At 44.2% G+C, this 21,914-nt stretch overlaps 1 long non-coding RNA gene across 1 annotated transcript in view; it reads left to right on the top strand.

Annotated features, from left to right (window-relative positions):
* Positions 1–21,483, top strand: part of LOC110306404 (uncharacterized) — a 104,871-nt gene extending 83,388 nt beyond the window's left edge. Inside the window, exons 2-4 of the long non-coding RNA XR_002379259.3 lie at positions 19,471–19,569; positions 20,937–21,060; positions 21,435–21,483. This is a non-coding gene — a long non-coding RNA (uncharacterized LOC110306404). The remainder of the gene's footprint in view (positions 1–19,470; positions 19,570–20,936; positions 21,061–21,434) is intronic.
* Positions 21,484–21,914: the final 431 nt, after the last annotated feature.

Genomic DNA, 21,914 nt, shown 5'->3' on the forward strand with positions numbered 1-21,914 from the left:
TGCTTTTAGTATTCTATCTTTATTTAGAGCATCTGTTGTTCTGATTATTATGTGTCGGGAGGTATTTCTTTTCTGGTCCAGTCTATTTGGAGTTCTGTAGGCTTCTTGTATGTTCATGGGCATCTCTTTCTTTAGATTTGGGAAGTTTTCTTCTATAATTTTGTTGAAGATGTTTGCTGGTCCTTTGAGTTGAAAATCTTCATTCTCATCCACTCCTATTATCCGTAGGTTTGGTCTTCTCATTGTGTCCTGTATTTCTTGGATGTTTTGAGTTAGGGTCTTTTTGCATTTTACATTTTCCTTGATTGTTGTGCCAATGTTCTCTATGGAATCTTCTGCACCTGAGATTCTCTCTTCCATCTCTTGTATTCTGTTGCTGATGCTGGTATCTATGGTTCCAGATTTCTTTCCTAGGGTTTCTATCTCCAGTGTTGCCTCATTTTGGGTTTTCTTTATTGTGTCTACTTCCCTTTTTAGGTCTAGTATGGTTTTGTTCATTTCTATCATCTGTTTGGATGTGTTTTCCTGTTTTTCATTAAGGACTTCTACCTGTTTGATTATGTTGTCCTGTTTTTCTTTAAGGATTTGTAACTCTTTAGCAGTGTTCTCCTGCAATTCTTTAAGGGATTTTTGTGCTTCCTCTTTAATGTCTTCTACCTGTTTAGCAGTGTTCTCCTGTATTTCTTTAAGTGTGTTATTAAGGTCCTTCTTGAAGTCCTCTACCATCATCAGGAGATATGCTTTTAGATCCGTGTCTAGCTTTTCCGGTGTGTTGGGGTGCCCTGGACTGGGCGAAGTTGGAGTGCTGGGTTCTGATGATGGTGAGTGGTCTTGTTTTCTGTTAGTAAGATTATTACGTTTACCTTTCGCCATCTGGTAATCTCTGGGGTTAGTTGTTGTCGTTGTCACTGTTTAAAGATTGGAGCAGAAGCTGTGTTCCACTCACCAGCAGTCTCAAAATCCTGTGGCGGGGGTCGTGGGTAGCTGGCAGGTGTCAGCTGACCCTGCGCTGTAGCTACTCCAGTGCTGATCCGGCCAGATGAGGCCTGTGGCCCTACTCTGGCCGGTTTCTGCTTCCCTAACTAATGCAGTCTCAGGTCCCGCTCACAATTGGATTGGAGCAGAAGCTGTGTTCCACTCACCAGAAGTCTTAAGATCCTGTGGCGGGTGTTGTGGGTACCTGGCGAGTGTCAGCCGACCCTGCGCCCTAGCTACCCCTGTGCTTTTCTGACCGGAAGAGGCTTGTGGCCCTATGTAGGCCAGATTTCTCCCTCCCCAACCAAAGCAGTCTCAGGTCTCGCATGATTGGACTGGAGCAGAAGCTGTGTTCCACTCACCAGCAGTCTCAAAATCCTGTGGCGGGGGTCGTGGGTAGCTGGCGGGTGTCAGCCGACCCTGCGCTCTAGCTACCCCGGTGCTGATCCGGGGATGAGGCCTGTGGCCCTACTCCACTCCCTGGCATTCTTGACTTGTAGCTCCATCCCTCCAACATCTGCCTTTGCTCTCACAAGCTGTTTCCCTTGTCCGTGTCTTTCTTCTTTTAAAAGACCAGAAGACATACTGAAGTTAGTTAGAGCTAAAGGAAGTAGAGCATGACCTCATCTTAACTTGTCCAGTCTGCAAAGACCCTGTTCCAGTCACAGCCATATTTGTAAGACTGAGAGACCTTTTCATTTATTAGGAGACACTTCACCAGGACTGTCTCTCAGGGAAATGTGTCCTAGAGAGAGGTGTCTGGGTCACATATGAGTTGCATGTTGACTTTATTAAGAATGATCAGGTTGCTTGCTAATGTCATTGGGCCTATGCTCCGTTCTTACCAGCCATGTGTGAAGGAGCCAGAGTTCCTGTGCTTTCTACCAGCGGGTTTTATTGTTACAATGTTAATCTTAGACATTCTAGTCTGTGTGCAGTGGTCCCAGAGGACTGAAGCCTTATGACTATTTTCACGTGCTGATTTGTGCCGTGCAACAGGCATAATGGCTACATCCAGAAATGAGCTGGGATATTACCAGCCACAGTTCTAAAGAGGTTTAGGAGGCACAAGTACCTCAGGCATAGGAATATAGATGAAGACCCTGATACAATTGTCCCAGAAAGATTATATTCTGAGCCAAGGAGTGGGGTTTGGAGCAGAGCAGTTGTCTGTGGAATTTTCCACTCTCTCTACTCCCTCTCATTGCAGGTGTCTGAGCTCCCCACACACATGCTTCCTGCTGTTCCCCCTATTCTGTTAGAGATCAGCTCATCAAATGTCCACGGCGGGGGCCAAGCAGCTGCGTGCATCGGGCTGGGGAAAGCCAAGTTTGTTTATGCAAATGTTGTTTTATTTTAATCTCTCCAATGCCCATCTTGGGGCTCTAATTCTTAGTCAAAGACCATGAGAGAAAGGCCTATAGTGTTTGGATATAGGGTTTTGGCTGCCAAAGAAGCACATCTCTCTGCTCATCTCTCATGTTGAGTGGGTCCTGCCTGAGCAGATAGCTCATAGGCCCCACACCTCTGGAGAGGTGAGACGGTTACACCTGAGGAGCCTGAAAAGGCCTTCACTGCAAATAACCCTTTCTCTTAAATTTCCATGACTCAGGGCTCAGAAAATAGTTTACCTGCATGCATGAATCCCTGCATTCAATCTCCTGCAACATATATGCATGCATATGTACACACACACACACACACACACACACACACACATCTGTTCTAGTATTTATCTTCCTTGCCATGAAGCTATGGTATTAATTCTGAGCTTGGTCCACAGCAAAGAGAAAAACACCCAACTACAGTAATGAACCCACAGGCAATTATATTCTAATAAATTCTTGTATTCTAAAAACAAGAAAGTTTCTTTTTGAATCAGATGTTAAATAGATAACCAGAAAATTATGTGTGTGTGTATGTGTGTGTACACAGATGAGCTTAATTAAGTAAATAAATATGTTTCATAAAGTTTATGTATGTGCTATAGTTGAAAAGAGTATTTAGCATTTTGGAGAAAGCCCTGGCAGAAGTATTATTTTAAGATTCATTTGTGTGTGTGTGTGTGTGTGTGTGTGTGTGTGTGTATGTATGTATGTATGTATACATATGAAGTTCAAAGGTCAACCATAACTGTCATTCCTCAGGAGTCATCCCCTTTGCTAACTGACGGAGTCTCTTTCTGAGATCTGAGACTTGTTATTTTTAGGTTAGGCTAGCTTGCCAGCAAGCCCCAGAAATCTGTCTGTCTGTCTGTCTGTCTGTCCAGCCCTGGGATCACAAGCTTGAGCCACTAGTTCTGACTTGTACATGAGTATTGGGGATTGAACTTGGATCCTCACACTTGTGTGGTGAGCACTTTATAGATAAAGCCATCTCTTCAGCCAGAGCAGATTCATCCTGACATGTCTATGTTAGGAAGTGCTATCAGGGGGATAGTGGGGAGAGCTGGTTTGTAGTGAGAGCTTATGTGGGTGTATATTCCTGGTCTGTTTATGTAAGATTGATGCAGCTCTGATATCTGACGGCTCCACTACAAGCCACGCCTCTCTTTCTTCCATGTTTTCCCCCAGTATCTTTCTAAACCTTGAGGTCCAACCCTTTCCATCCACACAGGACAAGACTAACTAGAAACAGTCCTTGGTCTCCTCTTATAGTATTTGTTTCATTCTTGGGTGGAAACACATCCGAGGTTCCTGAACCTGGTCATCTCCATGGAGAACACATGGACCAGTGTGATATTTTTAAGCCCAATAATTAGCATACCTAGCAGGGTCAGTGCAGACTCTGCTCTTAGAGAGGCTTTGGTGTGTGTTAATAGCCAGAAGAGACCTGTGGGTGGGGTCAGCTTGGGTCACAGGAATGAAGACAAGTCTGATATCTGGTAGTAAGGATCCCAGTGCTTCTGCACTTTAGAGTTCCGTCGAAGTCATCAGAGTGTCTCCTGTGTCAAACTCCATCATGCTGTCCACCTCTGCTTTTACTGCAATCCACTTGTCCTCCTACATCATTTATTCCTCCCTTCAGGAGGCTCTCAGTTCATCAGGTATCTTATGTTCAGAAGCAATAGTGACTACAAAACCAGGCAGCAGTGATCAGTCTTGTCTGGGCCCGACCTGCAGGGGTCAATTCTTCACCTGCTGATTCCTGGCTCTTCCTAGCTGGGCCTTATGCTGGACTTCTGCCTGCCTGCTGATATCAGTGTTATTGGTTGTCCTTTCTCAGGCAGGGAGGGATGCCTCTGCTGTCTCCATTGTACCCTGGGGCCTGGTAGCCAGCAATATGTAAGACTGGCCCTTAGTCTCTCCACTTGGAGCACAGTACCATATCCAGCTCTGATGGTAAATCTGGGAAGGTCATTGTAGGTGGCTAGCGATACAGGAAGTAGAGCTGGATTGTATCCTGTTGTACACTGAGCCTGGTGCTGAAGGTTTGAACCACACCCTCACCTTGAATAAGTGCATCCTGGGAAGACCCCAGTGGCTGTCTACCACCCCAGTGAGATTTTCTGTCCTGTTAACTTTCACTCTTAGCATCATCCAGGCATCATCTGGACTGAGCACGTGGCTGTAAGGAGGGCATGTCAGAGTAGGAAGATCAATGGATTTTCTTCTTTCTGACAAATGGAATATTTTAGATGGGATGCACATAGTATAGAGAGGGTCAGAGTTGCTTAAAGAAAATAGAAAAGTCAGGGCCAGAGCTATGGACATCCAGGGAGGGAGGAAGTATGCCATTTATTCTAGATGGTGCAATGAATAGGGAGGGTAGCATGCTTCCTAAGATAGGAGCTGCCTGGGTACCCATGTGACAGGACACCACTTTCTGTCCTTTGCAAGCCCCAGAGCTGTAGGGATGCAATAGGAACATCTCAGAGGAGACCCAGGAGGCCTTGAGGTCCTGATCCAAAGTCCTGTACTCCCCTGCCTCCCCGGAAGCTTTGGAATTATGTTCTCCAGAAAGACGTGGCTCTATCTCTAGCGATCTGCTTGGAGAAGCTGTATAATCTTGGAAACGAGGAAAGTAAAATTTTGTATCTGAGCTTCTGCGCTGAGAGCATACACCAGGACCTACAAGGGACCCAGTCCATTACAAGCTCAGGGGCAGACTCAGTCTCTTCCCTTCAGCCCTGGGGTGGCACATTGGTATTCCTTGCACACCATCAGCCACATACTCACGAAATCTGACTTATTTAGTGACAATTGAGTGGTCACTGACTTGTGATAACATTTCCTTCTGCCTTGAAAACGGATTTCTATGCCCCTATTGCATGGCTAGAAATCTGATTTTCAACATCACACCCAATTCCCGTGCCCAGGGATAGGAACCTCTATGAACTCCCAACCTGTCTGTTTTGTCTAGAGCTTCCCAAGGCGAAGGCTCTGACTATGACCCATACCATCAGTATCTAACCTCACCCTACCCTATGTGGGCTCCCACATCTCAGCTCCTGCTCCGGCTTCTACCAAACATGAAGGTTGCTGGTATTGGTAACATTTATAATGGCAAGCCTGAGGAGTTTTGGTATTGTCTTTGGGTCATCACAAAGGACATCCTAGTATCCTTGGGGATATTGGTAACCTACCTGGGTTGCCCATGCATCTGGGAATATTCCAATGGGCCTCTGTCCTTGAGGTTTCTTATGCAAAGTCTGGGGAGAGGAACTCACGGAAAACTATGTGAGACTCTTGTGCATCTAGCAAATGTTTGAGGGCACAGCTCTGCCACAGTGGATACACAGCACCAAGGCAGGGCTGTGCCTTATGCGGTCACCCTGGCTTCCTCCCTCTGGGCAGTCCTAGCACTGTACTTGGTGAATAACATCTGGTTTAGATCCCTGTACTTGACCTGCTTACCTGCTCAGGTCTAGCTCTACCACCAGTGTCCTGGGCTATTCTAACAAGCGACCATAGCACAGGCCAACAAGGATATCTTCTCTCTTCACCCATAATTCCAAAAGCCAGAAACCCCCAAATTTAGACGCTTTCAGAACCAGGTTCCTATTGAGGCTCTAGGGAGGGTCCTCCCTGCCTTCCCAAGGCTTTGGTGGCAGCTTCACCCCTATAATTTTCACTGCCAGCATCTAGAAGTCTCTCTCTGCCCCATCTTTGTTGGGGGCACAGAGGTCACTAGGAAAATAAGGATATTAAACACACAGGGTCCTCTTTTCAGTGGTGGGGATAAAATATCAGTTTTCCTGTCATGAAGGCTGGGAGTGGATTTTGTTTAATGACCTGGTGGCCTTTCTGCTATGTGTGGAGGCAGATCTCACCCACCTTTTGCTATAGAGGCAAACCTCACCTAAATTCCCCAGAATGATCATCCCAGTCCCTTCCTACCCTAGACTGTTACCCATCCTTAGAGGATGTCTTGGTCAGAGACCGCACTAGATTCTAGGCCTGTTAGCTACAGAACCCACCCTCATGGTCACACCTTTGTAAAGGAGGTCCTGTGTAGTCACACCTCAAACTGCATTGTGTACCTGGAATTGGAATGACTGTTGCCTGGAAATCTTGACACGGATTGTACAGTGTTTTAAATCTGCTGACAATGAACTGCCTGGCATTAGACTCCCAGAAGTCTGATCTGAGCTGGTTTTCATTCTCATCTCTTCTCACAGTTCCCTTCCCTGTCTGACACCTGCAGGGACCCCTCTCAGATCTTCACACCCCCTTCCCACCACACAAGTCGTCCCCTGTCTTACTTCACAGGGACACCACGACCCCATTTAGTACCTTCCTGCCTAGATAATCTAGGGTGTGCTCATTAGCTCCTTAAGTCATTCACTGATGCAGGGCCCCCTTTTCTATATAGACTCATGCATACATCTCCCAGAGACAAAGACTTGATATTACAGTGGTCAAGATATCACAGCAGACATCATAAGTCTCCACCCTCTCTCCCAGGCCTGCCTGTGGGCCCCCAGGGCTGGGTACTGGGTATCAGGGGCTAAGAAACCATCCTGGACGTTGTGTGTGTGTTTGCTTTGGCAATTCAGGTTTCAACTGGAGTTGCTCTCTTCACTCTGCTTTTATAGATTCCTGCCCCTTGCATACTATGAACAACTGATGAGATAGTCCAGGAGCTATACCAGTCTGGCTGGCTCCTGGGAGGTTAGGTGACATCTCTGACATCATTGTTCATTTCCTCTTATTTGTATGTCTCTGTGTGTGTGTGTGTCTGTCTGTCTGTATGTGTGTGTGTGAATTGCCTGAAAAGTCCAGAAGATGACCGTGGAGCTGGAGTGGTACTGGGAACAGAACCTTTGTCTTTTGTGAGAACTGTAGACTCTATTACCCACTGAGCCATCTCTCCAACCTCACTTATCCATCTTAAAGACAAAGGTACTAGCACTAGGGTTGCATGTTTGCATGCAAGTGCATGTGTGTGGAGCACTGGATACCATATCTGCATTTCATGGCCAGGGGAAGGCACAGGCTATAGAAGCTGTAACTTTAAAGACTTGGGCTGGAGTGCTGACAATTTGGCCTGCTCTCTTGGCACTCCGTCGCTGGTCACTCCCAGCAGCAACTCCTCTGGTGGGCAATACCTCTCCCTCACAGGCTGAATGTTTGACGTACATTGAAACCCTGCCTAGGTGTTCTCTTTCTATCAATCCTCACCTTTGAACACTCCCAAGAGAATAGCTATGAAATATGGTTTATAGCTCCAAGTGTATATAAGTTTATGCACAGTTTAAAGAACTAGAATGATCCTGCCACTTTTGGAAGGACCCTCTATCCCCTCCTTCTGTCTTGTTGTCATCATTGTGAATTTTGTGGCTAAATGTTGTTTGGTGTTTAAATGAGGAACAACCTCCAATTTTGATTAATTTTATTTAATTTGAATTACGAGTAAAATGGATGCTAAGTGCACACACGGCTGATTCATCTATGTTGTCTGTAGCTGGCCTTCATTTTTCTTAGAATTAGTGTTGGATAACTCCCACCCTCTCAGCACAGTGGCTCATCAATCTATTCTCCTATAGATGACATTGCTATTGTCATTTCTGAACATTTCTTGGTTCTTTTTATTCCCTTGTGGTACTGAGAATTGAACCCAGGCTTCTGGCACATTCCGCACAAGTGCTCTATCAAGTGGGCTATATCCTCGGCCTGGTTGTTCTTTGGTTCTTAGGAGCTGGTGTTTCTTTGGGGGTGGGGTGGGGGGGTTCTGTTCTGCATGGAGTCATATCTGGCTTGTGGGGAGAGCAAATTGCGTCTCAGTAAGACATGCATGGTGTTATGTCATGGATGGTTTCCCTACAGTGTAAGGGTCTGACTGGTTTGTGGTGTGGGTGCTGTGTGTCCAGTTCATTAACTTATTACAGAGCTGCCCTCTCAAAGTGTGCTTCCTGCCCTAGGTTCTGTGGAGCCAATGAATGTGATCAAACTAGCAGTGTTCTGGTCTTGCATGTTCCCAGATCTTGTAATTTCTCTTGCATATTGCAAAGAGCACACATGGGGATAGGTTGGAGAGGCAATCCCTAAAACTACTGTATAACAACAACAACAAAAAATGATTATTGGGGCTCTTTGTTACTGCAACAAAAGCTGACTAGTACATTTCCTTCTCCATGCTGGGTGTCATAGTTAAGGTTCCTACTGCTGTGATGAAACATCACAACTAAAGGCAACTTGGGGAAAAAAGAGTTTATTTGCTTTATACTTCTATATCACTGTTCATCATCAAAGGAAGTCAGGACAGGAGCTCAAACAGGTCAGGAACCTGGAGGCAGAAGTTGATGCAGAAGCCATGAAGGGGTGCTGCTTACTGGCTTGCTCCCCATAGTGTGCTCAGTAGGCTTTCTTATAGAACCTTGGGCCACCTGCCCAGGGATGGCGCCACCTTCAAAGGGGAATCCCTACCCAACCACCACCACCAATCACTAATTTAGAAAATGCCCTACAGGTTTGCCTACAGCTGGATCTTACAAAGGCATTTTTTTCTCAGTTGTGGCTCCCTCCTCTCTGATCACTCTAAATTGTGTGACGTTGAAATAAAACCAGCCAGCACACTTGGTTTTACCAGTCTTTAGCATATCACGTTTAGTTTTATTTTTTTCAAAATTGCTAATGAAGTTGTGCTTTTTCTAATCATGTATATTTCTACTTCTTTGAAAGGCTTGCCCTTGTCTTCAGCTTAGTCTTCCGTTACATGGTTTCTGTTTGTCCTTCATAGTTTCTGTTTGCCCTTCTGACTCATAGAAGCTCTCTGTTGGTACAAGTACTGATCTCTTTTAGATATGTTTACTAGATATTTCCTGTTATGTGCATGGCATTTTTATTCCTTTCATGATATTTTTATGAGGGGGGGGGAATCTTACTTTGAATGCAGTTACATTTACCAGATTTCTTCCCCTGTAGTTTGAACTTTCCTTTTTTTACAAGAAATCATCTTCTATTCTGATGTCACAATGAAATTCTCCTTGTAGGATATGTGTCATGTTGCTTTCAATTTGGGATTTTTAAGAATTATAAGGCTTATAGACCAGCACCGGGGTAGCTGGGGCGCAGGGTCGGCTGACACTCGCCAGCTACCCACAACACCCGCCACAGGATCTTAAGACTTCTGGTGAGTGGAACACAGCTTCTGTTCCAATCCAATTGCGCACGGGACCTGAGACTGCATTAGTTAGGGAAGCAGAAAACCGGCCTGAGTAGGGCCACAAGCCTCTTTGGGTCTGACCAACACCTGGGTAGCTAGAGCGCAGGGTCTGCTGACACCCGCCAGCTACCCACGGCACCTGCCACAGGATTTTGAGACTTCTGGTGAGTGGAACACAGAGTCTGCTCCAATCTTTAAACAGTGACAACAATAACAACTAATCCCAGAGATTACCAGATGGCGAAAGGTAAACGTAATAATCTTACTAACAGAAACCAAGACCACTCACCATCATCAGAACCCAGCACTCCCACTTCGCCCAGTCCAGGGCACCCCAACACACCAGAAAAGCTAGACCCGGTTCTAAAAGCATATCTCACGATGATGGTAGAGGACATCAAGAAGGTCTTTAATAACACACTTAAAGAAATACAAAAGAACACTGGTAAACAGGTAGAAGACATTAAAGAGGAAGCACAAAAATCCCTTAAAGAATTGCAGGAGAACACTGCTAAACAGGTAGAAGACATTAAAGAGGAAGCACAAAAATCCATTAAAGAATTGCAGGAAAACCAGACCAAACAGGTGATGGAATTGAATAAAACCATCCAAGACCTAAAAAGGGAAGTAGAAACAATGAAGAAAACCCAAATTGAGGCAACACTGGAGATAGAAACACTAGGAAAGAAATCTTGAACCATAGATACAAGCATCAGCAACAGAATACAAGAGATGGAAGAGAGAATCTCAGGTGCAGAAGACTCCATAGAGAACATCGGCACGACAATCAAAGAAAATACAAAATCCAAAAAGATCCTAACTCAAAATATCCAGGAAATCCAGGACAAAATGAGAAGACCAAACCTACGGATAATAGGAGTGGATGAGAATGAAGATTTTCAACTCAAAGGACCAGCAAATATCTTCAACAAAATTATAGAAGAAAACTTCCCAAACCTAAAGAAAGAGATGCCCATGAACATACAAGAAGCTTACAGAACTCCAAATAGACTGGACCAGAAAAGAAATTCCTTCCGACACATAATAATCAGAACAACAAATGCACTAAATAAAGATAGAATACTAAAAGCAGTAAGGGAAAAAGGTCAAGTAACATATAAAGGCAAGTCTATCAGAATTACACCAGATTTTTCACCAGAGACTATGAAAGCCAGAAGGGCCTGGACAGATGTTATACAGAAACTAAGAGAACACAATTTCCAGCCCAGGCTACTATACCCAGCCAAACTCTCAATTACCATAGATGGAGAAACCAAAGTATTCCACGACAAAACCAAATTCACACATTATCTTTCCATGAATCCAGCACTTCAAAGGATAATAACAGTAAAAAACCAATACAAGGACGGAAACCACGTCATAGAAAAAGCAAGAAGGTAATCCCTCAACAAACCTAAAAGAAGACAGCCACAAAAACAGAACACCAACTCTAACAACAAAAATAAAAGGAAGCAACAATTACTTCTCCCTAATATCTCTTAATATCAATGGACTCAACTCCCCAATAAAAAGACATAGACTAACAGGCTGGCTACAGAAACAGGACCCAACATTTTGCTGCTTACAGGAAACTCATCTCAGAGAAAAAGATAGACACTACCTCAGAATGAAAGGCTGGAAAACAATTTTCCAAGCAAATGGTATGAAGAAACAAGCTGGAGTAGCCATTATAATATCTGATAAGATTGACTTCCAACCCAAAGTCATCAAAAAAGACAAGGAAGGGCACTTCATTCTCATCAAAGGTAAAATCCTCCAAGAGGAACTATCAATTCTGAATATCTATGCGCCAAATACAAGGGCAGCCTCATTCATTAAAGATACTTTAGTAAAGCTCAAAGCACACATTGCACTTCACACAATAATTGTGGGAGACTTCAACACACCACTTTCACCAATGGACAGATCATGGAAACAGAAACTAAACAGGGACACAGTGAAACTAACAGAGGTTATGAAACAAATGGATCTGACAGATATCTACAGAACATTTTATCCTAAAATGAAAGGATATACCTTCTTCTCAGCACCTCATGGTACCTTCTCCAAAATTGACCACATAATTGGTCACAAAACAAGCCTCAACATATACAAAAATATTGAAATTGTCCCATGCATCCTATCAGATCACCATGGACTAAGACTGATCTTCAATAACAAAATAAATAATAGAAAGCCAACACACACGTGGAAACTAAACAACACTCTTCTCAATGATACCTTGGTCAAGGAAGGAATAAAGAAAGAAATTAAGGACTTTCTGGAGTTTAATGAAAATGAAGCCACAACATACCCAAACTTATGGGACACACTGAAAGCATTTCTAAGAGGAAAACTCATAGCTCTGAGTGCCTCCAAAAAGAAACTAGAGAGAGCACACATTTGCAGCTTGACAACACACCTAAAAGCTCTAGAACGAAAGGAAGCAAATTCACCCAAGAGGAGTAGACAGCAAGAAATAATCAAACTCAGGGGTGAAATCAACCAAGTGGAAACAAGAAGAACAATTCAAAGAATCAACCAATCAAGGAGCTGGTTCTTTGAGAAAATCAACAAGCTAGATAAACCCTTAGCCAGACTCACTAGAGGGCATAGGGAAAGTACTCTAATCAACAAAATCAGAAATGAAAAGGGAGACATAACAAGAGACCCTGAAGAAATCCAAAACACCATCAGATCATTCTACAAAAGGCTATACTCAACAAAACTGGAGATCCTGGATGAAATGGACAAGTTTCTAGACAGATACAAGGTACCAAAGTTAAATCAAGATCAGGTTAATGATCTAAACAGTCCCATATCCCCTAAAGAAATAGAAGCAGTCATTAATAGTCTCCCAACCAAGAAAAGCCCAGGACCAGATGGGTTTAGTGCAGAGTTCTATCAAACCTTCAAAGAAGAACTAATCCCAGTTCTTCACAAACTATTCCACAAAATAGAATCTGAAGGTACTCTACCCAACTCATTCTATGAAGCCACAATTACTCTGATACCTAAACCACATAAAGACCCAACAAAAATAGAGAACTTCAGACCAATTTCCCTTATGAACATCGATGCAAAAATCCTCAATAAAGTTCTCGCTAACCGAATTCAAGAACACATCAAAACAATCATCCATCCTGACCAAGTAGGATTCATCCCAGGGATGCAAGGATGTTTCAATATACGAAAATCCATCAATGTAATCCATTATATAAACAAACTCAAAGGCAAAAACCACATGATCATCTCGTTAGATGCTGAAAAAGCATTTGACAAGATCCAACACCCATTCATGATAAAAGTCTTGGAAAGATCAGGAATTCAAGGCCCATACCTAAACATGATAAAAGCAATCTACAGCAAACCAGTAGCCAACATCAAAGTAAATGGTGAGAAGCTGGAAGCAATCCCACTAAAATCAGGGACTAGACAAGGCTGCCCACTCTCTCCCTACCCATTCAACATTGTACTTGAAGTCCTAGCCAGAGCAATTAGACAACAAAAGGAGATCAAGGGGATACAAATCGGAAAAAAAGAAGTCAAAATATCGCTTTTTGCAGATGATATGATAGTATACATAAGTGACCCTAAAAATTCCACCAGAGAACTCCTAAGCCTGATAAATAGCTTCGGTGAAGTAGCTGGATATAAAATTAACTCAAGCAAGTCAATGGCCTTTCTGTACACAAAGGATAAACAAGCAGAGAAGGAAATTAGGGAAACAACACCTTTCTCAATAGTCACAAACAATATAAAATACCTTGGCGTGACTCTAACTAAGGAAGTGAAAGATCTGTATGACAAGAACTTCAAGTCCCTGAAGAAAGAAATTAAAGAAGATCTCAGAAGATGGAAAAACCTCCCATGCTCATGGATTGGCAGGATCAACATTGTAAAAATGGCTATCTTGCCAAAAGCAATCTACAGATTCAATGCAATTCCCATCAAAATTCCAACTCAATTCTTCAACGAATTGGAAAGGGCAATCTGCAAATTCATCTGGAACAACAAAAAACCTAGGATAGCAAAAACTCTTCTCAAGGATAAAAGAACCTCTGGAGGAATCACCATGCCTGACCTAAAGCTGTACTACAGAGCAATTGTGATAAAAACTGCATGGTACTGGTATAACGACAGACAAGTAGACCAATGGAACAGAATTGAAGACCCTGAGATCAACCCACATACCTATGGTCACTTGATCTTTGACAAGGGAGCAAAAACCATCCAGTGGAAAAAAGACAGCATTTTCAACAAATGGTGCTGGCACAACTGGCCGGTTATCATGTAGAAGAATGCGAATTGATCCATTCCTATCTCCTTGTACCAAGGTCAAATCTAAGTGGATTAAGGAACTCCACATAAAACCAGAGACACTGAAACTTATAGAGGAGAAAGTAGGGAAAAGCCTCGAAGATATGGGTACAGGGGAAAAATTCCTGACTAGAACAGCAAAGGCTTGTGCTGTAAGATCGAGAATCGATAAATGGGACCTCATAAAGTTGCAAAGCTTCTGCAAGGCAAAAGACACCGTCAATAAGACAAAAAGACCACCAACAGATTGGGAAAGAATCTTTACCTATCCTAAATCAGATAGGGGACTAATATCCAATATATATAAGGAACTCAAGAAGGTGGACTCCAGAAAATCAAATAACCCCGTTAAAAAATGGGGCTCAGAACTGAACAAAGAATTCTCACCAGAGGAATACCGAATGACAGAGAAGCACCTGAAAAAATGTTCAACATCCTTAATCATCAGGGAAATGCAAATCAAAACAACCCTGAGATTCCACCTCACACCAGTCAGAATGGCTAAGATCAAAAATTCAGGTGACAGCAGATGCTGGCGAGGATGTGGAGAAAGAGGAACACTCCTTCATTTTTGGTGGGATTGGAAGCTGGTACAACCACTCTGGAAATCAGTTTGGCGGTTCCTCAGAAAATTGGACATAATACTACCAGAGGATCCAGCAATACCTCTCCTGGGCATATATCCTGAAGATGTCCCAACGGGTAAGAAGGACACATGCTCCACTATGTTCATAGCAGCCTTATTTATAATAGCCAGAAGCTGGAAAGACCCCAGATGCCCCTCAAGAGAGGAATGGATACAGAAAATGTGGTACATTTACACAATGGAGTACTACTCAGCTATTAAAAGGAATGAATTTATGAAATTCCTAGGCAAATGGATGGATCTGGAGGGCATTATTCTGAGTGAGGAAACATATTCACAAAGGAACTCACACAATATGTACTCACTGATAAGTGGATATTAGCCCAAAAACTTGGCATACCCAAGATATAAGATACAATTTGTTAAACGCATGAAACTCAAGAAGAATGAAGACCAAAGTGTGGACACTGTGCCCTTCTTGGAATTGGGAACAAAACACCCATGGAAAGAGTTACAGAGATAAAGTTTGGAGCTGTGAAGAAAGGATGGACCATCTAAAGACTGCCATATCCAGGGATCCATCCCATAATCAGCTTCCAAATGCTGACACCATTGCATACACTAGCAAGATTTTGCTGAAAGGACCCAGATATAGCTGTCTCTTGTGAGACAATGCCGGGGCCTAGCAAACACAGAAGTGGATGCTCACAGTCAGCTATTGGATGGATCACAGGGTCCCCAATGGAGGAGCTAGAGAAAGTACCCAAGGAGCTAAAGGGAACTGCAACCCCATAGGTGGATCATTATTATGAACTAACCAGTACCCCAGAGCTCCTGTCTCTAGCTGCATTTGTATCAAAAGATGGCCTAGTAGGCCATCACTGGAAAGAGAGGCCCATTGGACTTGCCAACTTTATATGCCCCAGTACAGGGGAATGCCAGGGCCAAGGGGTGGGGTGGGTGGGTGGGGGACTGGGGGGGGAGTGTATTGGGGACTTTTTGGATAGCATTGGAAATGTAATTGAGGAAATTACCTAATAAAAAAAAAGAATTATAAGGCTTATGAAGCAAGTACCTAATTTATATTTTCCCTAAGAATATGAAAAACTGTCTTGTCTTTTTTGGAACAGTCCATACTCTCCCTGCTGACTTTAATGCTGTTTGTGTTGTTGATCAATCTGTTTTTTGTTTTTTTTTTTTTTGTTGTTGTTTTTCCCAACAGTTGCTAGCTTTCCTGTTCTGTGTGTGGATCTATGGGTGTCTTCTGTCTCCGACACCAGTGTTTCTTTGGCATTTGTTTGTTTGGTGTGTGTGTGTGTTTGGGCAGCGTTAGTGTTTCATGGCATACATGTGGGGGTCAGAGTTGGCTCTCTCCCTCCACCATACGGGTTCCAGGAATCAAGCTCAGACCACCAGGCTTTCTGACAAGAGCTTCTTACCCACCGAGACACCTCAGTGCCCCCCCCCCATTCACTGTCTTAATGCCTATAGCCTTATGATATGCCAATCTGCTCTCTGGTAGTGTGAGTGTTCCCTTCTCTGTCCCCTCCAATCTTTTATTCTTTTGCGAACTCAATTTTTCTTGGTAATCCTTGAGTCTTTCATGCTGTGTACAGAATTGGGGTCCCAGATTCCACAGTAGATTCTAAAGGGCTTCAATATGAGTCTGTAGCTAAATTTAGAGTGTCACTGCCTGTGGTCCTGTTACTGACTATTCTTAGGCATGATATGTATGTTTACAGATGTACCTAAGTTTAACTCTTAAATGTATTATATATGTGCACATGTGATTTTGAATAAGACTGGCCCCCTTAGGCTCATACATTTAAACACTTAGGCACCAGGGAATGGAGCTGCTGCACTTTAATCCAGCTACTCTGCAAATGGATGTTTCCCCCCCACCCCCGATTGTGTTTAGTTTTTAAGAGTCTGAGTGGCCTTTGCTGATGCCTCAGTTGGCATCTTTGCGTGTGCTCACTCTCAATTCACCTCACCGTCCACAGGATGTTGCACACAGATGTGCATTCCTCACGGGTGCAGGATGCTGCCTTGTTCTGTTGCTGGGGTGTTCACTCAGCTCCATCATTTGGCTCAGACAGTTTGGCTGAATTTCTTTCTCTGTGGACAGGCAACTTTTAGCCTTACAAGAGACGATGACTCTGAGGTGTGACTCTCAAGAGTCTTTAAATGTCCTGTCCCTGAGCTTTCCTGCCTGGTGGTTTTAGTGCCCATCACAAGGTCTCAGCTGTCCTGTGCTCAGTGAGACAGTGATTTTCATTTCAATCATCCTGTCCTCACTTGACAGCATTCCTCTGTCTTGATGACTGACCTTCCCCACTCTCAGGTAATTATCATCCCAGAATAGATTAATAGATTCTTCTTCAATTTAAAGATTCACTCTCTATTCTTTGTTATACATTTTGATGCTCAAATTATTTCAATGTCTTCATCAAGACCCTGTTCAGCGACTTCAGTCCCCACGGGTCCAAATTGGTTTCTGAGAAGTAATCACTGATTTTCAACGGGGCCTTTTTCTGTGTGCTGTGGGTGTGGCCCTGCTTTCTATGAAGCCTGGTATCCAGTGGCTTACTGAACATTCCATGAGCTCTATCCTGGTGTCTGCAAGCTGTTTTGAGTTTCTGCATCAAGTCATACTTAATAATTTCATTCTTTCCCTTCAGCTATTTGTTTCTCTTGTTAATGAGCTGGTCACAACCTTTTGTCTTGCGCTACTCCCACAAAAGCTAAAACCAAACACAATGGGGGAAAAGAAGTCCATTTTCAGAATAGCTGTATTAGAGTCCAAGGTCACACAGCAGTGCCACTCCCTGGTGACTAAGCTTTCAAATATATGAGCCTATGGAGGCCATTCTTATGAAACCACATTTCATCTTTCATGCCCCTCCTCCACGATGAAGTTTCCACATTAAATATGTTTGTTCCGGGTTATTAATGGCATACTTTCTCCCATAAAGAGAGACCACCCCTCCTTAATCGCTATTTTTTTTTTTAAGTTCTAATGGGTTTGAAGCTTACCAAATCTGTCCTGCATTTGAGATCTTTATAAATCCCTTCGAATAGGATAATGTGGTAACTTACAATAATGTTTTAAAAGTGAGAACCATACTTACATGAGGGGCATGGGCCTTCTTTGATATCTTTCTGTAACTTCTGCATTTAGATTGACATTCTTAGCCTTTTTTGACTTTACATATGCCTTGCCTTTCTTAGATTCTTTTCTTGGTTCTCCAAAATCATTTAATTTGAGTAGTTTGTGCATTCTGTTCTTAAGCTTGTGGAAAAGCATGCTTCCCATGGTCTGACTTGCAGCTGCCAGGCAAAGGGAGGAGTTTAAAATACATTCTTCTTTAGCTGAGGCGCTTTAGGTGTCAAGCATCCAGGACTCAGAGCAAATGGGCAGCCCCACTGTCCACAAGGATCCTAATTCAAGCCTCACAGAGCCATGTAGGCAGAAAATAAGCCACAGCATGAGGGCCTGGCCCCACAGGGTCACCTGCCCTACGTGGCATTCAAAAGCTGGCCCAGTGGCTCCCTATTGGTCAAATGCTAACCTCTGGCTCTACTACCCTGTCATATACAGATCTTCCACTTGTTGTGAGCTCCTGTCTCCAGATCTATGGATGCAGGTGTGCTCACAGGATCCTTGTGGGGGAGATGAGATGTTCCTGTGGAGGGTTGCAGGCTAGCGGCTACCATCTTCTTCCTACATACCACCCTGAGCAGCACAGCACATGATTCTACTGGAGAGCAGTTTCAGGCTCCCTGGGATTTTCATTTCAAGTTCTGGCAGCAGTTTTGGCATTTCTTTACCCCAGGCTATGCTATGGCTTTGAGTACCATTAAAATGGGCCATGTAGGGGCTCCTCTGGGTCACCTGTGCTCCCCAGCCACATGTGTATCATGTATGGGTGCCTGTGTGCATTTTTACCTCTGTGAGAGAGTATGATACTTGTGAATAGTGTCATCTATGCACACATATACATATGAAAATATAAGCTTGTCTGTGCACCAGTAGGCATTGTGTGTGTGCATATATAAATGCATGTGTGCAAATTTGAACATGGGTACCTGGGTGTATGGGATTCCTCTATGTGCACATGTATGTGCGCATGTGTGTATATGTGTGTGTGCTTGTGTGTATATGTGTGTGTGTGTGTTAGGGAGTGTCCACATGTATCCAGTGGTAAGGAAGTAATGTGCTTGTATGTGTGTGCCTAGCCTGGTGGGAATATATTGGAAAGAGATACTTGTGCTCCTCAATCTGGCTTTCTAAGTATTGAAACAATGGACTCAAGAATTGGAAACTTCTATAGAAATCCTATGCTGGAAGTCTGACACTAGCCAGAGGGGAGACCTGTCCTGGAAAAGATTTCACATGGTTCTCATCACTTGTCAGACCATCCTCCAGGATGAGACTGAAGCCCAGGCACTGAAGGGTCAATGGTGGATGGAACCACTCCTTGACTGAACTATTTAAGCATTCATATTCTTGATCCTCTATTTAAACTTTAATCCCAATCCAGACCCCAAAGAAGTACTAGAGACCATTATTGAATCTCTTCCCAATGCGGCCATATTGAACAGCCCCTCCCATTTCTGCTTTTTACTATTAATTTGCCTGTGTGGCTTCTTGAAGATGAGTAGCCAACTGTGGTTTCTTAGGGTGCAGGCTGTGACCCAAAGTTCAAGTAGCAAGTACAGTGGTGGGAAAGGGGTGAGTAGGAGGAGAGAGGAGGAGAGGTGGAAAGAAAGAAAACACACATATTCAGTTCTGGGGCTGCAACAAGCCACCCTTGTTCTTTCTACCGCCTCACTGGCTCCTCATGTCTGCCATGGTCCCCTAGTGTACCCCAACCCCTGTGCATTTTTCTTGACTCAATTGAATGAATGGCTCCCCCACCCCCGTTTTCTCTGTAGCCCCTGATCAAGCTGGGAGTTGAAAATTCTCTTCCTTATTTCAGGCTGCAGATGAAACGCCTGGCTTGCCTTGCTGCCCCGCAACCCAGATGCCAGCACGCCTTCCTCTCTAAGTCTTGGCTCATCTGCCGTAAATTATGCATGTACGTTGCAAAGGACCCCCTTAGGATAAGGGTTGTAACTTATTTATCTTATATTTCCACCAATAAGTCTCTCCACTCTGCTACCTGACAGCGTCGAGCATGAAGGGGCCCGCTCAGCAATTCTTTATTAGAGTTGCATATTAACTGCTTCTCCTTATTTGCACGCTCGGTGAAATGGTTCAATTCCGGGAGAAGCAATGCAGTCTTGTGATGAGAAACTGGTCCTTTCTGCCTTTTGCCTTGGGCTAAAATAATCGGGCTTCTTTCATCACCTGTCTTGTAGCTTCCCCCAACCCCCTTCCACCACCACTGCTCCCAGGGGGGCCCTGTGCCCTCTGACGCCTCCTTTGACAGTCAAGTGCAGGTTCTTTACACTCAGTGTGAGTTGTAAGTGCTGCTGCAGGATATTTTCCAGGCCCTAGTGCCGAGAGGGTTGTAGCTGAAGTCTGGTGTGCATCACACCTTCCTGTGAATTAGACCTGGGGGTCTAGAGGAGCGAATCCTGAACCTGCCATGCCTTGAGTTTCCCTAGGGACTCTGGAAGTTTTCAAAACAAAGTTAATTGCAATTCGTGGCAATCGCACACACACAGTTAATGCTATGCCACGCTTCCAGGCTGAGATGAATGTTAGAAAATGGAAGTGTCACAGTTCCCAGAAGACCGGGGTGTGAGGTAAATGTGAGAGTGAAGAAAGAAATGAAGTCTCTTGGGATATGAGGGCTTTATGCCCATGAAAGTCAAATGCACCCACCTGCCTCAGTGAAGACTTACAGTATTGCCTGCTCTGCTTTCCGAAGCTGCCAGGGCTCCCGGGCAGTGGGGACAGTGGGGACAGTAGGAGATTTTTGAGCTCAGAACCCCTCAGCTTTCAGAGTCTTCTGATGCTGAACTCTCACGATTCACTGAACCTGTTGCATTTGACTGACTTTAGCCTCTAACGATCTCATTACCATGCCAGGCTCCTGGAAATATTAGTGCTATGACTACCTTGTCTGACATCTCATACCAGGTACAACTTCCTGTTTCCCCATTCATATTCCCATCAGTTTATGGAATCATTTCCCCCCAATCTTCCCACTCAAGGAAGTGGAGTAAAGTCTATGGAAACATCCTGTTCTGTCCTTTCCCCTCCATATACTGCACCTGTCCAACACCAACGTGCTGGCCAAGCACCTTTTTTGTTTGCTGGGCAAGGAGAGGGTGGGGATGGTGGTCTGGCTGCCAGCCTATCTGATGTGAGTGGATACATTCCATATCTCTCTTCAGCTCGAAGTCACTGCTTGCTTGTGTTCCTGAAGCCAGCCCTAGCCTCAGGACTTGCATTTTGTCCCTTCCTGCCTCTGCTACCTGATTCTCTTTGACACAGAATTCCAGTGCCTGCCTGACTTCAAGCCTTTCTGCCCCATCCGCACACTCCATCGTTCCTGTGTTGATTCTGGTGCCTGCTTCACACCAGAGGATAGAGTTATCATCTTATGAGTTCCTTTAAGGTAAACTCCATGTATGTTAATATCTGAATTCAGGCACTATGGGCAGGGGACAGCATGGCACTTATTCTTGATCAGCAAGGCAGTGCAGACAAGCTGTGCTACATGGAAATCTGTTTAGGGAGAGGGTCAGGCCCAGGCCCTGTTTTGCACTGGTCACAGCATTTAGAGCTGGGATGGAACTTGACAAACCCATGTGTACAGCAAGGGAGGGTCTGCTGCCATCCCTGGCTGGTAGCCACATGTGCTTATGGAGCCTGGTGCCATCAGTGAGATCATGGGTGCAATGACTGCAGCTGTCAGCTATGAAGGGTTTATGCGACATCCACGAACAACAGGGAGACGGCATTTTTAACAAAAAGAGATTTCTTTTTCAGCTCCTTGGATGATAGGAGTGAGAAGTTGATGGCCTATAGTGTCTGGGAAGACTAATCAGCTAATAGTCTGTGTATAGCACCACAAGCTGGGGCAGAGAAGTCACTTAGTCCCAAGACCCCAAGATCCCATTTTCTGGTAAGACAATTATAGCTAGGAAAACTATAGAACTTCTGGCTCCTGAGCAAGTGTGTTTCTCAGGACACCCTCTAAGAGGGAGCCACAGTTAGTTCTGTTCTAACCAGGGATCTTGATGCTGGTGGGGTTTACAGTTGGGCCACTGTGGTGGCCTTCAGTTAAAGTGACTCTTGGGGCTCATGCTGCACCAGGCTCTTCTCTTGTGTTTGGTTTATAGAGGAACTGAGATTCAGGGGTATGCCTCACATAAACCTCACTTGGCAGAGCAGCACATTGTGCTCCTTCATGTCGGACTACAGACCTTATGCTCTCAAATTTTCCAGTGCACATGTGGCATGCCTGCA

This window comes from Mus caroli, unplaced genomic scaffold (genome assembly GCF_978045245.1).
Source record: "Mus caroli unplaced genomic scaffold, Mus_caroli_1 scaffold_14, whole genome shotgun sequence".
Lineage (NCBI taxonomy): Eukaryota > Metazoa > Chordata > Mammalia > Rodentia > Muridae > Mus > Mus caroli.